Source organism: Xyrauchen texanus, chromosome 18 (genome assembly GCF_025860055.1).
Source record: "Xyrauchen texanus isolate HMW12.3.18 chromosome 18, RBS_HiC_50CHRs, whole genome shotgun sequence".
In the NCBI taxonomy this organism is placed as follows: Eukaryota; Metazoa; Chordata; class Actinopteri; order Cypriniformes; family Catostomidae; genus Xyrauchen; species Xyrauchen texanus.
The window spans coordinates 39647046-39663903 of NC_068293.1; the positions used below are offsets into that span (position 1 = coordinate 39647046).

Genomic DNA, 16858 nt, shown 5'->3' on the forward strand with positions numbered 1-16858 from the left:
TCTGTGCCTCAGTGAACTTTGTGTGTATTTGTCATTTCCTTCTGCCACACTGAAAAAACGTGGCATAAAATCTTCACACACACACACATTTCAAAATTACCCCATTGTAGCCAAATATTTTAAGAGTTACCACAAAAGCTAAATCGGCAAGCATACCTTAAGGATCTCTTGTCAAAAGGACTCAATGTATGCTTTTGTTTATCACATTCTTATTAAATATATAAAAACAACAGATTCTTGGTGCCTCCTTTTGACATGTTTCTGAAATCAATTATGCAATTAAATTTGGTACCTCTAAGGCTTGACACACTACACTAAACCCTGCGGTAAAGTCTTTTAATCCCTAGGTTCAAGCCATTTATAACTTGTCAATTTAAAAGGAGGTTAGTAGGCCTATTGCATTTAACTATGGATTTTGAACCCTGCTTTTAATTGTTGTCCCAAAGGAATATTATGTGAATTACTAATCCACGGTAAAAGTATTAAAATGACCCTGGATTAACAATTTCAAGTGTGAAAAGCCCATTTGTAAAATTTGGCCAGTATAGTGGAATTAGTCATCAATAAAGCATCGCCCTGCAGTTGGCCTAGAACAAAATCAGCTCCCCAAAATAAAACTACAAAATTGTGGTCAGCATCTCCAACAATATTTTTCATCCCTAGAGACACTCAAGTAACCTCTAATGACTTATTTATAATTGAATAAATCTTAAATTAATAATATACCTCGTTCTAAAAACAAGAATGTGGGGGCCTGGGTAGCTCAGCGAGTATTGACGCTGACTACCACCCCTGGAGTCGTGAGTTGGAATCAGGACTCTAGCAAGGTCTCCTAACCAAACAAATTGGCCCGGTTGCTAGGGAGGATAGAGTCACTTGGGGTAACATCCTTGTGGTTGTGATTAGTGGGTGTCGATCTCAATGGGGCGTTTGGTAAGTTGTGCGTGGATCGTGGAGAGTAGCATGAGCCTCCACATGCTGCGAGTCTCCGCGGTGTCATGCACAATGAGCCACGTGATAAGATGCGCGGATTGACGGTCTCAGAAGCGGAGGCAACTCAGACTTGTCCTCCGCCACCCGGATTGAGATGCGTAACAGTGCCACCACAAGGACCTACTAAGGAATTGGTCATTCCAAATTGGAAGAAAAGGGGATAAAAATATAAAATATAAAACGATGTACCTTATCAGCAACACGACAACATTAGGTTTATCCAAGTTAAACACTCTATTTCTGTATATGGTTGTTTCAGCTCCTCTCAATGATTTTTAAGCCAGCTGTTGTGTGTATAAATACAAACAAATGAAGACTACAGTTTAGGAAGAGCTTTGTTTCTTTCAGCAATGAGTGAAGGCAGGATGAAATAAATCAATGAGATTAGGAACAAGAAAATGAACAATTTGTGTGTTTAGTGCCTATGAATTCATCAGTCCAAGTCTGAATTCATTACTGATCCTCTGAAATATGTTGGTGTAATTGCTGTAAGGCACTAAAAGGGAAGCAAGTCTTATTTGATATGATTTATTTGGGCAGGAAACAGCCTGAATGTGCAGGCTCTCATCAAATCTGACAAGGCAGAATTTCTGATCTTCAGACAAATGACTTGCAAATCTCTAATCGAGCGAATGGACCAGCACTGTAAAAAGTAGGCTTTCGTAGAGCTTAACAATGACGGCAACTATTTAAATGCCTTTTTTTTTTTTTACATTTATGAATAAATGTAATATATTGTAAATAAATAAAAAAATCATTTTATATATATATACGTACATACACACAGACACACACCTTCATACATACACACATACACATTCATAGTGCAAATCTGATACAAATCTATTATATAAAGTACAAAAATACAGTATATTATGTACAGTGCAAATAAAGAAAAAATGTCCTTCGCATGTAATGGCAGAAGAGGATATGTTGGATATATAAATATATATGCTGAACCAAACCAGACAGTTATTGAAGTGCAGAGGACAGACTCAATGACTGCTGAGTAGAACTATAACTAGCGCCTGTGGTAGGAGTAACTTCTTTAAGCCACTCTGATTCCCTTATTCAGTGTGTTCCTGGCCTGATTGTACAAGACTTCATCCCCACCCCTGGAAGCATCCCATTTGTCATGATAAAACTGTCTGAGTTTTCCTGTAAACCATGGTTTATCATTGTTGAATTATAAAAATGTCCTAGTAGAGATGCACATGTCCTCAAAGAAATTGATGTATGATGGATTATAATATTTTTTAATTATTTATCATTTAAAAAAATCATATTTTTTTAATATAGTTGAATCAAATGTCTTGAACTTAAAATGTCAAGTTACCAAGACTATGATACAAAAATCTGTCATCAACATATAACAATTACCACCTTACATTAAGTAAAACATTTATCATGGAATCAATACATCATGGATTCTGGATGTTTGAAGTTTCTCTGTATGAAGAATATACTGTACAAAATGCTAAAATAAAAATGTGGTAACGTCTGAATTAACTGGGGTTATTCAAGTCAAAAATATAAAATAATAATAAAAAATAATAATAATCCTCTCTTCAAATTTTTTTTTTCTCTCTTCAAAAAAAGGAATGCGGTACCAACCTTGGCCACCAGGTGCCACTACCAGTAAACACGTAATCTTTATATTTGATTACTCTTTTTTTATGAAGAGAGAGAAAAAAATTATTTAAGAGAGGAAAAACAAATTTTTTGAAGACAGAAAAAAATTTTGAAGAGAGAGAATAAAAAATTTTAAAGAGAGAAAAAAATTATTTTTAAGAGAGAAATATAATTTTTTGAAGAGAAAATAAACGTACGACTTAGGCTCATGAAGGAACTGAGACACAATTGTATTTTTTTTTTCACCGTTTTTTCCCACCTTGCGGTTCAGAACTTCCGTAAACATAAGGTTGCAAAAATAAAATTATTTTAAGTGCTCGATCAGGAAAAGGTGCTCCTTAAGGTAACAACAACAATAATAACAGGCCTAATGATGATAATAATAATATAGTAATAATAATAATAATAATAATTTTATATATATATATATAGATTTTTTTTTTTCCAACACTTTTTACAGTGTTGTAGTAGTGATTGTTTAGTAAACACCATTAATGAGTAAATTGGGCATCATGCACCCGTCACGCGCCCACCCCTCAGCATCATCTAGTGTCTGGTGCCAACAACACTCGTGCATGAGAGAGAGAGAGAGAGAGAGAGAGAGAGACCACTTTCACTATGGAGAAGCACGGCCACAACGCGCTCTGATCGCCCTGGTTCACTCCCATTCCGCTTGGACACCTTTCCAAACACACAGGTAGGACACATGTTCAGAACCTATGTTCAGGTGCTAATGAGGGTGTCCATGCAGGCGCGTCACACATGTTCGGCATGGCACAGTGAGCAATAGCGGCGGGTTATTGATACGTGGAGGCACTCCTTCCTCCAGAGACTATGGCACAAATAAATCTCCCAATAGATATGATGATAGCAGGGGTGGCGTGTTGAATAACAAAGCCTACATGTGCGCGAAAAACACTGACAATTGGATATCGTGGGGGAGATATTTAGATATGTGGAAGGAGGTGTAGCATTTGGACGATGCATGTAACGGTTTGGGTAATTACAATTAAATGTATAGCGATTTATATCCTCGGTGTGCGCTAAAACCTTCTGGGGAATCTGTGTTTATAAGAACAAGAGACAAGAACAAGAGATTTAGATGCAGAACAGCGAGCAGTCTTATTATTAAGGGCACCGTTAGCAAGTGTGCACTGGAAAGGGTTAACTATTGAAATATGCTGAAGTAGGTTATTTGACCAGTTATCCTGAACATGCATGTTATTAACGCATCCTTATAATTTAGGACTAAATACAATGAAAGCATTATATGAGAATATATTTAAATCAATATATACAGTATATCTCATTACATTAATTTAAAAGGCATTCATACATTAATTGTATATATATATATATATCCCAATTTGGAATGCCCGATTCCCACTACTTAGTAGGTCCTGGTGGTGGCGTGGTTACCTCAATTTGGGTGGCAGAGGACAAGTCTCAGTTGCTTTCGCTTCTGAGACCTGCATGCATCTTGTCACGTGGCTCATTGTGCATGACACAGCGGAGACTCACAGCATTTGGAGGTTCATGCTACTCGCCATGATCCACGCACAACTCACCATGCACCACATTGAGAGCGAGAACCCCTAATCGTGACGACAAGAAGGTTACCCCATGTGACTCTACCCTCCCTAGCAACCGGGCCAAATTGGTTGCTTAGGAGACCTGGCTGTGGTCACTCAGCACACCCTAGATTAGAACTTGCTACTCCAGGGGTGGTAGTCAGCGCTGAGCTACGCAGGTCCCCCACTGTATTTTTGGATATTGTAATTTAAATTTTATTGTATTTAAAAAAAAAAGAATTGTGTTTTGAATTCTTTTAAATTGTTTTAAAAGAGAACCTGTGTCTAGTTGTCACACTTTTTACTTTGGTGCATTTATATCTCAGGGTTTATTTTTCAAAGTCATTGACCTTTTGTGACAACATGCCCCAATAGTCGGCATGGTGTTACACTAGATGGGAAGTTTTCACATGGAGTAGAACTAAATATAAAACTTTTTTCTGAATAACATATACTGTAATTATTAAATTGCAAAATTACAACATTTAAATTACATGTGACAACCTGCCCCAACCTGACATTTATGAAAAATTTACTTGTTCTTCGTGGACAGTTCAAACATTGACTGTCCGTTAACATTTCATTATTCAATATAAACCAATAAAATAAGAATCCATAAGTACTGATATGGCAAAAAAGTGGCACAGCCTAGATATTTTTGTCTGTGCTGTTCTGATAAACCCTTTCTGTCCCTGTCTTCTATGTGTTTCGGACTATAATTTCCTACGATTGGTAGCCGTGCAATGCAGCCTGTTGGTGGGGACATAGCATTTTCTCCAGTCTCCTTGGATGTGTTAAATCTGTGCAGATGTGCACTCCACATTGTTTCTGCTGCCCACGCACATAACCAATTATAGATCCACACATCAACGCATAGCACCTTGTGGATCATGCTAAGTAGGCTGAAAATCATGGATACTCCCTAAAGAGGTGGGCCCCACAAGTGACCTCGTATACGGCAGTGGTATATGTGCTGGTATTACATTATAGAAGATGTAGTATGTACAGGATGTTAGTGGTTATAACTGGTGGCTCACGAGTCTGGTTGCAGGTCAGTTCAGACAGGGTCGTGGACCAGACTGGTAAAATCAGCAGGAGGTTGAATGTTTTGTCTGTTAAAATAAATCCATGATTTTCATTGTCTTTACTGCCCCCAGTGGCCAAAGCTGAAACTATTATCGTTAATCAAACGTGCTTACCTAAACGGTCCTCTCCCTTAGATGTGAGTCGGTTCTTTAGGACGGTTCATGTAAATGAACAATTTCACATAAGTGATTCACTAATTCTCTTGAGCCCGTGCAACTTTAAAGTCACAGTAAAACAATTTAGAAGCAAAATATGAAGTCAATTGCTGTTGTTTATCAAAATCATTTTTGTTTTCAAGATTTAATAATGAATATTAGGTAGTAATTTATGTTTGATTTAATGTCAGTCTATTTGTATGATTTTAACGCACATAACTGGTAATCAGAAGGTCGTTGGTTCAAACCCCACGGCCACCACCATTGTGTCCTTGAGCAAGGCACTTAACTCCAGGTTGCTCCGGAGGGATTGTCCCTGTAATAAGTGCACTGTAAGTCCCTTTGGATAAAAGCGTCTGCCAAATGCATAAATGTAAAATGTACTATAGAATTAGTGTAATACTCATTTATTTGTATTTTTATTGTTTTTTGCAGAAACCATGGTTTTACTATAGTAATATTGTAGCAACCATAACCATATTAACCATGATTAATTTTGTAGTTTTTATATAAGAACAGTAATTGTAACAAAGGTTACTGTATGGTTACCATAGTAAAACCATTGTTCATTTGAAAATGTAATATGTTAATTTCTGTGATTTATAGTTTTTGTGTAATGCGTTAAAAATTAACACAAATAATGCCGTATAATGCTGTTTTTGTTACTTCCTGAAACTTCACATGATGGTAGAAATGTGTCTGGAGTAGGGCTGCAACTAACAATTATTTTGCTATTCGATTAATCGAACTTTCAACTATTCTGCGATTATTGCAACGATTAATCATTGGCTCTTAACCGATTATTCAGCTTGTGCCTCGACTTTAAAGGTTGTATTAAACATGCTTACTAACAATAAAGAGGACAAAATAATCTTTTACAAATATTTCTAAATGACATTCAATTAATTCCAAGGAATTCATTAAATATTCACTGCAAAAAAAAAAAAAACTATTGTAATCATGAGTTTTTGTCTTGTTTTCCATATATTCTTTAAAAGCAAGTCTAAATTTTGAAATATTAAATATTGTATTCAACATCCTCCAATAACAATGTTTCTACTGCAGTATAACTACTAATGTAAATGTACATTGTTTTAAAGGAGTTATAGATACTATTTTTGGAAAACGAGCCAAAAAAGACTGATCAAATACTTTGTTGCCGTGTATAATGTGCTAAGACTACACTCTCTCACCTTTATTTTCACTCCGATCCATCTTTAACTCACTAAAACAAACTCTATCTTCTTAATAGAGCTGCGTATCACCGATTTACTTCACAATAAGACACACACGTGACACGTAGGCTACACTATATTATGATTCAATACGTCGCAATCCATCACATTATTAATCTAGCTACTGTAAATGCGCACGAGGGCCAGGCATCCCCGCGCCAGAGGGTGCCTCAGTCGGGTGCAGTTTCAATCTCTCCCCCTTCACTCACTCATAGACGTGGCGCTGACCACACAGAGAAATGCCATTTTTGTAGTTTGTTTATGATGCGCTTCCTTCTTATTTGAACTTTAATAAAGTATGCACTAAAGATGTAATGCCAGGTTGTGTGCTTTTTAGATGCTCTGACTTGCAGGTTTTGCTTAAGTGGAATGCCAGATCCGGCTTTGCTTTTTTTCAGGATGACTGTGCTTCTGTATTTCCTTAATTTGCATTTTTCCAATATAGTTCCGTTATATTTTGTGATCTACATCACTGGAAGCTGTTTAGTGCATTTGGACATGTTTTCTTCCTCTCCTCAGTCAAGCGCGAGCTACAGTGCTCCTCTCTCACGTCATCATTAGAGGTTCAAATGTTCAAAAGTGTAGCTAACTACTTTTTTGAAAGAGTAGCTTGACTGTTGTTTAACTACTTTAAGCTATAAGTAGTTTGCAGCTTGGGAAGCTATGGTTTCAAAGTATCTTCCCCAAAACTGTGCCACATGGTGACACTTGTGTGGAATTTTGCACTTTGTGTCCGATTTTAGGTGGAAAAACCTTTTTAACTAACACACCAATTTCCAGAGTGATCATGTTGGGCGGACAGCAGAGGGGAAAAAAAATTATGCAAATTATAATGCAATAAACCAAATAATCGCATATAGGATAGCTAAATAAATAGGTTTACCAATTCTTTAAATCCTTTCAAGTGGGAGTGGGTGTAGATTCTTGAGTCATCAATGTATTCTAGAGCCAGCTGTCTGATCCAGCCCAGCTGAAGCGGTCAACATATATTTATATTGTCTAGATTCCACTGAAACATATTCAGCATCTCTTGCGGCGAGTCCTATAAATGATCAAAGCTTAATTTGTAATTGGGTCTTATCTGTTGCTCGGATTAATTTACGTTGGCTTAGTGCTTCAAATAGGGCAGGAATATCTGCAGATGCGCTCTGTTCAAATAAGCACAAAATTAATACAAATATCACATGAAGAAAAAAAAAAGGCACAGCGCAATCATATATGGTCTCCCTGTCAGTAGGGTTGGTATAATAGGCCTATACGGTAGAAATGTGTAAGCCGGTAGAGATTTTACACTACTGGTTACAGTATATCACTATATATTAGTGCAGTTATCCTTGTGCGGGACTGCTCCATTAATGTTTGTATGAAAAAGTACACAGTACAAGGAAAAACGTTAAAGTTTTTCTGGGGATCTGCTAGGTATAACACAAACTAGTCTACTTCATTTTAGACTACTTCTGTCATAATTTTGCCACCCTCATGTTTAGAGTAAATAATGACAGAACTTTTATTTTTGGGTGAACTAGCCCTTTAAAGTTAATGTAAGTGCATCTAAAAAACAAAGGCTTTGTTTCCATATATAAAAACAAGAAGAAACTCAGCTCACACAAGTACAGTGTTTGTGTGTTGTGTTGGCAACAGGGTGAATCAGATGCATGTGAGTAAATTGCGTCTATTTTAACCCAATCACGTAAACTTTCCAACAAAACACAAATGCTTATCTGCAGTAGTTTCCCAGCAGACACTTTTTGATGTTCAATTGTTTTTTGACCTAATGCTTCCAGCTCTCCATCTAGTGGTGTGTTTAAATCTTACCAGGCCTTTCTTTGTTTTGTCAACTGTTCACATATATGTTTGTTCATCCTGTAATGTGCTTTCACACTGAACACATTTTGTGTCCATCTGCACTGTTTTTTTTTTTAATTCTTTAATTCTTGTATTAAATGAATCATTAAATTCCTTTCCATTCTTATTCCTAGTCACAAGTCACACTATGAAGTGCCCTCCTTCATGGCTGGTCTCATTAGAAGATGTGCTCAGGCTGTGGTGTGTTAAGTTGATCGCTGACAGGTGGAGACAGGTCGCAGTAATCTGTGATGTGAGGGTGCTGTGCTGTGATCGCACCTGTTAGCAGAGGCTCGGACAGGCTGAGAAGACGACACTTAAATATTAACAAGCTCTTTAACTAATCAAGGCTCTTGAGGCTCTCTCAAGGGAAGAGCAGTGCAAAGTGTTGGATTCAGGATCAGTTACATGTTGCTTTCTTGTACACTACCAAAAGTCTCTAATGATATTAAGTGTTATTAGTCTCTAATGTTGAAATTTTCTTTATCTGAATGTTTATGGTTAAATACTTGAAAACAGTTTTGTAGACAAGTATAAGCTATAAAGTATATTGTGTAGAAAAGTATCAAAGTTAAAGCCGCCAACAGGTTGATAGCATTTGCGGGAACTCATTCGATGCTGTTTAAAAAGCATAACAGGATGCATATAAATGATGTACCTAAAATTGTATACACCAGTCAGCCACAACATTAAAATTATCTGCCTAATATTGTGTAGGCCCCACTTGTGCCACCAAAACAGTGCCAACCTGCATCTCAGAATAGCATTCTGAGTTGATATTCTTCTCACCACAATTGTACAGAGTGGGTATCTGAGTTATCGTAGAATTTGTCAGTTCGAACCAGTCAGGACCAGTTGAACCAGTTGACCTCTCATCATCAAGGCATTTCCATCTGTAGAACTGCGCCTCACTGGATGTTTTTTGTTTTTGGCACCATTCAGAGTAAATTTTAGAGACAAAATCCCAGGAGATCAACAGGTACAGAAATACTCAAACCAGCCTATCTGGTACCAACAATCAGCCATGCGATTATCTAATCACCCAAAATAAAAAATAATATTAATGTTTAAATTATATTTTAACTAGTGTTTATGCTGCCTCATTATCATCAATGAAGCTTGTGCTTGCAAATATGTGTTCGGGTGTAAATGTGTCAAATGTGATTTAAATATGCCCATATTAGAAAATCAGCATATTATAATGATTTCTGAAGGATCATGTGACAATGAAGACTGCAGTAATGATGCTGAAAATTCAGCTTTGATCACAAATGGCATTTTACAACATATTCAAATAGAAAACTGTTCTTTTAAATTGTAAAAAACTTTACAATATCCCTGTTTTTACTGTATTTTTGATCAAATAAATGCAGCCTTGTTGAGCAGAAGAGACTTCTTTTTACGGTAGTGTAGGTCTAAAATATTTGAGTGAAGTCTTTGTTAAGAAAACATATAGTCAGATTACTACTTGAAACTTGATTTTGATCTTTGAGTCTCCTTACATTAATTCTCTTTCTGTCACATTCCTCAGTGATAGGGGAGGGGTCTTTGTCTCCTCAGGTGTGAATTACATCAATATTCATGATAATTCACGCCTCCTCGCATATGACCTTTCTAACACGAAAAGTGTCTTACAGAAGTTAAATTACTATATTGTTTTGTATGAATAAGTGATCAGGATGGTTTTCACATCATTTTGTAGCAAAAACTCTAGGCTACAAGCTCCAATTCTCGAAAGTCTTGTGGACAAATGTTTAGTATGTGTTATATGGCCTTATTTTAATGACTCAATTTTAGTTTTTTCAAAAACCACGCATAAATGTTATTTTCTAAAATATTCAAACATGCACATACATGTTGTTCACATATTATTGTAGCCCAATTTGTGCTGAATACATTATTATCGGACTTTAGCCATTAATATGTTTTTAAGCATCTGAAAAAAGCACACATGTCAAGGCATGTCAAAGCTTCTCCAAGGCCCAAAACACCCTCAGACCCCAGAGGGTTAAAAACATATATGACATGTACTTGAATCTTCTATTTTGTTTTATTCACAAATGTTACCAAGAACAGTTTCAAAATAATATAACTTCAACAAACTATCCTTTTCTTTATGGAAAAAAAATTATGAAAAATATGCATTAATACATACATACTCCTACCTTGCACATACATTACAACTTGTATGTGTACACATGCCATTCTGTTATATGTCCTATTATTTGTATGTATATTTATACTCTTACCTTGTTTTATATTCTATGTCTCACTGTTATGTTCTCTTTGCACTTGTTACTCCTATCACTAAAAAATAATACATTTTAAACAATAAAGCTCTATCTGATTCTAATTCTGATGTACAAATACATATCTGTTATATACAGATAGTGCAAGGGAGTGTAATGCAGAAGAGGTTGGATATGTTAAGCTGTGTGTATATTATGTTCATGAGCTGGATAGCCTGAGGGGAAAACATTTTCTTGTGCCTGACGGTTCTGCTGCTCAGTGCTCTGTAGCACCAGCCAGAAGGCAACAATTCAAAAAGGTAGTGGGCTGGGTGAGTGGGGTCCAGAGTGATTTTTTCAGCCCTTTTCCTCACTCTGGAAGTGTACAGTTCTTGAAGGGTGGGCACGGGGGCAACCAATAATCTGTTTAGCAGTCCGAACTGTCCTTTGTAGTCATATGATGTACGATATGACTTAATTACTGCTGAGTAGAACTGTACTGTATCAGCAACGCCTCTGGCAGGTTGAACTTCCTCAACTGTGAAGGAAGTACAACCTCTGCTGGGCCTTTTTCACAATGGAGTCAATGTGGGTCTCCCACTTCAGGTCCTGTGAGATGGTAGTGCCCAGGAACCTGAATGACTCCACTGCTGCCACAGTGCCGTTCAGCATGGTGAGCGGGGTCAATGTTGGTGCGTTCCTCCTGTAGTCCACTATGGTCTCCACTGTTTTGAACGTGTTCAGCTCCAGGTTGTTTTGATTGCACCAGACAGCGATCTGTTCAACAACCCTTCTGTATATAGACTCATCATCATCTTGGATGAGGCTAATGACAGTGGTGTCGCTTGCAATCTTCAGGAGCTTAACAGAGGGGTCCTTGGCAGTGCAAGCATTTGTGTACAGGGAGAAGAGATGTGGGGAGAGCACACATCCCTGAGGGACACCACTGCTTATTGTACAGGTGCTGGAAGTGAATTTTGCCATTCTCACTAGCAGCTGCCTATACGTCAGAAAGCTGGTGCTACTGACAGATAGAGTTGGGAACAGAGAGTTGATTTAATTACTTAGGAGAATTCTGGGATGATGGTGTTGAAATCCGAATGGAAGTCCACAAAAGGATTCATATCATTGTGGCTTGGTGGCCAAGGCTGTGGGTTACTGACCAGAAGGTCAGGGGTTCAAGCCCCAACACCACCATGATGCCACTGTTGGGCCCTTGAGCATGGGCAAGGTTTACCCCATCTGCTTCAGGGGCGTCGTATCATGGCTGCACTCTGAGCTTAGCTGAGATATGTGAAAACAAATATATTTCACTGTATATATGCAAAAATGTATGTTTAATGTGTGTATTCTATTATTCTCAGACCTGTTTGCTTGATAAGCAAATTGAAGGGGATTCAGAAAGGGTCCAGTGATGTCCTTCAGTGGACCAACACCAGTCTCTCAAATGACTTCATGACCAGAGATGTCAGAGCGATGGGTCTGTAGTCATTAAGTTCTGTAATTTTGGGTTTCTATGGGACAGGGATGATGGTGGAGCATTTGAAGCAACAGGGAACGTCACACTGCTCCAGTGATCTGTTTAAGATCTGTGTGGAGAAGGGGCCCGCTGGTCAGCACAGGATTCTAGACAAGTGGGTGAAACACCATCTGGGTCCTGTGCTTTCCTTGTCTTTTGTTTATGGAAGACCCAGGACACATCCTCTTCACAGATCTTAAGTGCAGGTTGAGTAGCAGGAGGGGGGAGGAGGGTGGTTGCAGGAGGTGTTAATGTTCATGTGAAGTGAAGGTCAGAGGTGTGAGACTAGGCTTTTCAAATCTACAGTAAAATACATTCAGATCATCAGCCAGTTGTTGATTCCCTACAGTGTTGGGGGAGTAATGTCTTTCAGGTCTCTCCACATTGATGTAGGGTCGTTAGCTGAAGACTTATTTTTCAGCATCTCAGAGTAGCTCCTTTTATCCACTCTTATCTATTTTGCCAGTGTGTTTCTGGCAGGATTGTACAAGATTTTATCCCCATTTCATTGTTCAAAAGAGGCCCATTGTAAGTAGCCTCTTTTGCCTGATGTAGCTGCCTGAGTTTTGCTGTAAATCATGGTTTGTCATTGTTGAACATTAAAAAAGTCCTAGGAGGAATGTCATATCCTTACAGAAACTGATATATGATGTCACAGTATCTGTGAGCTCATACAGATTGGTGTCACCAACTTCAAATACACTCAAATTAATGCAATAAAAGCAGGCTTCTAGTTCCAGCTCTGCTTCATTGGTTCATCTTTACAGTTGTTACTTCAGGCTTAGCTGATTTAAATTTCTGCCTGTAGTTTGGAAGAATATGAACCAGAGAGTGATCTGTGAGTCCCAAAGCTGCTTTGGGGATAGAGTGATATGCATCCTTTAATGCTGTGTAGCAATGATCCAGCATATTTCTGTCTCTGGTGGGGCATGTAATGTGCTGTCTGTATTTTGGCTGTTCATGGGCAAGGTTGGCTCTGTTAAAAGAGAGAATAATAATAAGTGAGTCTGGGTATTGTTGGTCTATGTCTGTGATCTGATCAGCCAGCTGTTGCAGCGCTGCGGCCCACATGCTTGTGGAGGAATATAAACACTCACCAGAATAAACAAGGAAATCTCCCGCGGTGAGTAGAAAGTCTTACAGTTGATAAAGAGCACTTCCAAATTAAGACAGCACATCTTCTTTAATGTTGTTACATCTGTAAACCAACATTTATTGATGTAAATGCATGTTCCATCGCCTCTCCGTTAACTCCGCACTGTGATCCACTCTAAACAGCAGGAAGCCTGGCAGATGTAATGTGCTGTCCAAAATGGCCTGGTTTCTGTGAAGCACAAGGCAGCAGAGTTTGAAAAGTCCTTGTTTGTACGAGTTTCGTTCGTTTTGTTAGGAGAGAGTGGAGATTCGCTAGATGAATACTCAGCAGCACTGTTCGAAAGCCATCCTGTCGGAGCTTGACCAGCGTGCCGACTCACTTCCCTCACTTGCGTCTCATAGAGCGCTTGAACTTACATCTGTGATTAAAACATAACATAATACAAAAATATGTTTACTTCGAACCATGATTTATATTTCATTGATTATCATCATTATACTTTATTATTCATTTGTGTAAGTAATTTTCTGCCTGCATTTTTAGACGGATACTTGCCTGACGGTAAATGGAAAGGTGGTTACTTTTGTACATATATTATTTTTTTGATCACTTTATTTTAATTGCTGTTTAGTTTGGAGTGCAATTTGATTTTAGAAATGTATTTGATTTAAGTTTTTCATTTTTTTTTATAAATTTAATTCCGTTTTTCATTTTTTTAATAAATTTATAACATTTTCAATGCAAAATCATTAAAGTAACTCCACCGATCTCTCAGCCTGGGGGTTGCAGATGTAATTGATATTGTGATATATATATTGTGAAGAAGGGAAAAACTCATTTATTCACAGACATTATGTATTTTCTTGGATAAGAAAATCTGTTAGAGAATGCACAGATGAAGTAGGTTCTTTGCCAGAGAGTGGTTGACAGCTGTTGGAAACCAAAAGTTGAACAACACACATTTTAATTGCACTTAATTTTTTTTCTAGTTTCATTTGAATTTTTTTGTTAAAATAAATATAAAATAAATTTCAAAGTTTGAAATGAAGATGTCTTGCTTTATTGTGTAGGCTTAACCTTAACCCTGCTTAATGAAAATTACCCCATAGTACCACTTAGTATCCAACCAGCGGTAATACTGGTGTTCGTCGGTTTCATGTGGAGATTTTGTTTTCTGCGACCAACCGACTAATCAAAACTTGGTTGACCAAGACTCTTCTTATCGACTAACTTTGGTTGACTATCAGGAGGCAGCCCTATATGGAACTACAATCAATTCCATGGTAAGTGCCTCTCTGTAATCCAGAATTATTTTTTACTTTTTTATTTAAGAAAAGAAAGAACTAATGAAAATATCTTTTTGTAATAATCAACATTATACCACAAATTCTGTCGATTGAGCATTACTTGTATTGAAGCAGGGATTTTTAAATGAAACATTAAAATGAGATAGAAGCTGAATATAGCAGTTACATCATCAGCTAGTTTTAAATTTTCATAGTAGTTTCTGAACATCAAGTTATAGGGGCTCCAGAGAGTCTATGCTGTGTGCATTGGGGATGTCTTTATTTAGAGTACGTTGGGGTTGAGGGATGACACATGCCTTTGATTAGCCTTTGGATGCTCTATTTAGACAACCAAAGCTCTCTGTGGAACAACACTGTAGTAAAATCTAGGACCCAGAGACAGCTGGACACATGCTAAAAATCCAAATCATCTTGCATTATTTATCTGAACTCATTACACATTTCTACACATTAGCTGCTTTTCCACTAATGGGCCAGTTTTAGCCAGGGCCGTAAACTGGTCAGCCGGGGTCAATAGGCTTGGAGCACGAGACCAAAATGCATTCCCATCAATGCACCCAAATCCCTGCGTGTTGCCCTGAAACTCACATTTAATACGCCGCCCTGGTGCAGACGTCACACACCCCACCCATTTCACAAGCCAAAACAAACATGCATGTTATCTAGAATATCTAGTTTACTATAGTAAAAGAGATGTACAAAGTTAATGATAAACATTCACTTTTATTAAAAGATATCCTACATTATAAAATATTAAAGCTTGTTTAACAAACGTTTGCAGAGACTGGTGTACAAACACAGTAAATTAAACTCTCTTTTGATCATCGTACACCTGTAGCACAAATGCATTTTGCACGGTGAATGTCAGGGAGCTGGGAGAAAAGTTTGATCTTGGTAAAATTAACCATGATTTTACTATAGAAATGTTGTAGTAACCATTTTTTTTTGGGTGGATGCCATACACTCAAAAAAATATTTTAGCTTATTTTTAATATCCATTTCAATTTAATAACAAATTTCCATCTAATTGAATTGCCTAATCTTTAAAAAAAATGTAAAGTATAAATCGTAAAAAATGCAATGCTTAAAAATAGGCTAAAATATATTTTTTGGTGTGGTTTTAATGCATTTAATCACGATGTTACAAAAGTAATATGCTGTTAATATACTTACCATGTTTAATTTTGTGGTAACTATGATTTTATTATAAAAGACCATGGTGATACTATGTTTACTGTAGTAAAACCATGGAAGGTTAGGTTTAGGGGTGTAGGGTTTATGTGGGACAATAAACATGCAATACACATGCTGCTGTGATGCTGTGAACATAGTATCTGCCTCTGTTTAGGCCAGTGTGCAAATAGCATCTAACATGCTTTTTGTTGTACGTATTTTGTGCAAAAGCCTCTGCCAAAAAGTAATGTGGCTTTGCCTTAACAAGTCATGTAACATGATATTTCGCATATAACTGAGCCAACCAATGGACTAATATCATTGCATATATCTGAAATGCCACTCTGGTCATTCTGAACTGCTGGAGTCAAAGCCTGTCATCAAAATAATTGGCTACTATTACCATCCAGAACTGTTGGACACACTGTTGCTCCCAAACATAAGGCATCTGCCACCATCAGAGCATTTTGTCTGCATGCTCTAAACTGCAAGTAATTTCTAACATTAAAAGAGCCAAAGTGGCTTCCCTAGTGGCTACAACTCCCATTGGTTCCCATGGCTCCCATTTTTTTTTATTTATTTTTTTTATATTCTGATTTTTCACATGCATTAAATTTGCAAATAATTGTACGTCATACAAATGTTTCTGCAGCATCCATTTCTTTTGCTCCAATTTCCGTGGAAGTGACCAATTTGTTCTCTTGAACACACTGTATGGAAACGCTGCTTTGTTCACTAATGTTTTTGTGATATTCCAATTTTACTTGGACTTAAACCGGACTTATGAAATAGCAGAAAAAATGGAGGCATTCATGGTTACAAAATTAGATGCAATTAGTTTCTATAGATTTCAAGTCTCCAGAGGCCATTAGCCACTGTAAGTCAGCTTGTGCTAATAATAAGGGGATATTAGCGTTAATAATTTACCTACAGCTCCCTTAAAAAAACAACAACAACAAAACAATCATCTGCCTCAGAAGCGTAAGTCAATCAGGAAGACTCACAGACTTGAGTGAAA

At 37.3% G+C, this 16858-nt stretch overlaps 1 protein-coding gene across 1 annotated transcript in view; it reads left to right on the plus strand.

The window, feature by feature from the left end:
- Positions 1-3252: 3252 nt before the first annotated feature.
- The window catches only part of slc4a3 (solute carrier family 4 member 3), a 101247-nt gene continuing 87641 nt past the window's right edge, over positions 3253-16858 (plus strand). Inside the window, exon 1 of the mRNA XM_052148117.1 lies at positions 3253-3322. The gene's annotated coding sequence lies outside the window, so the exon portion shown is untranslated. The remainder of the gene's footprint in view (positions 3323-16858) is intronic.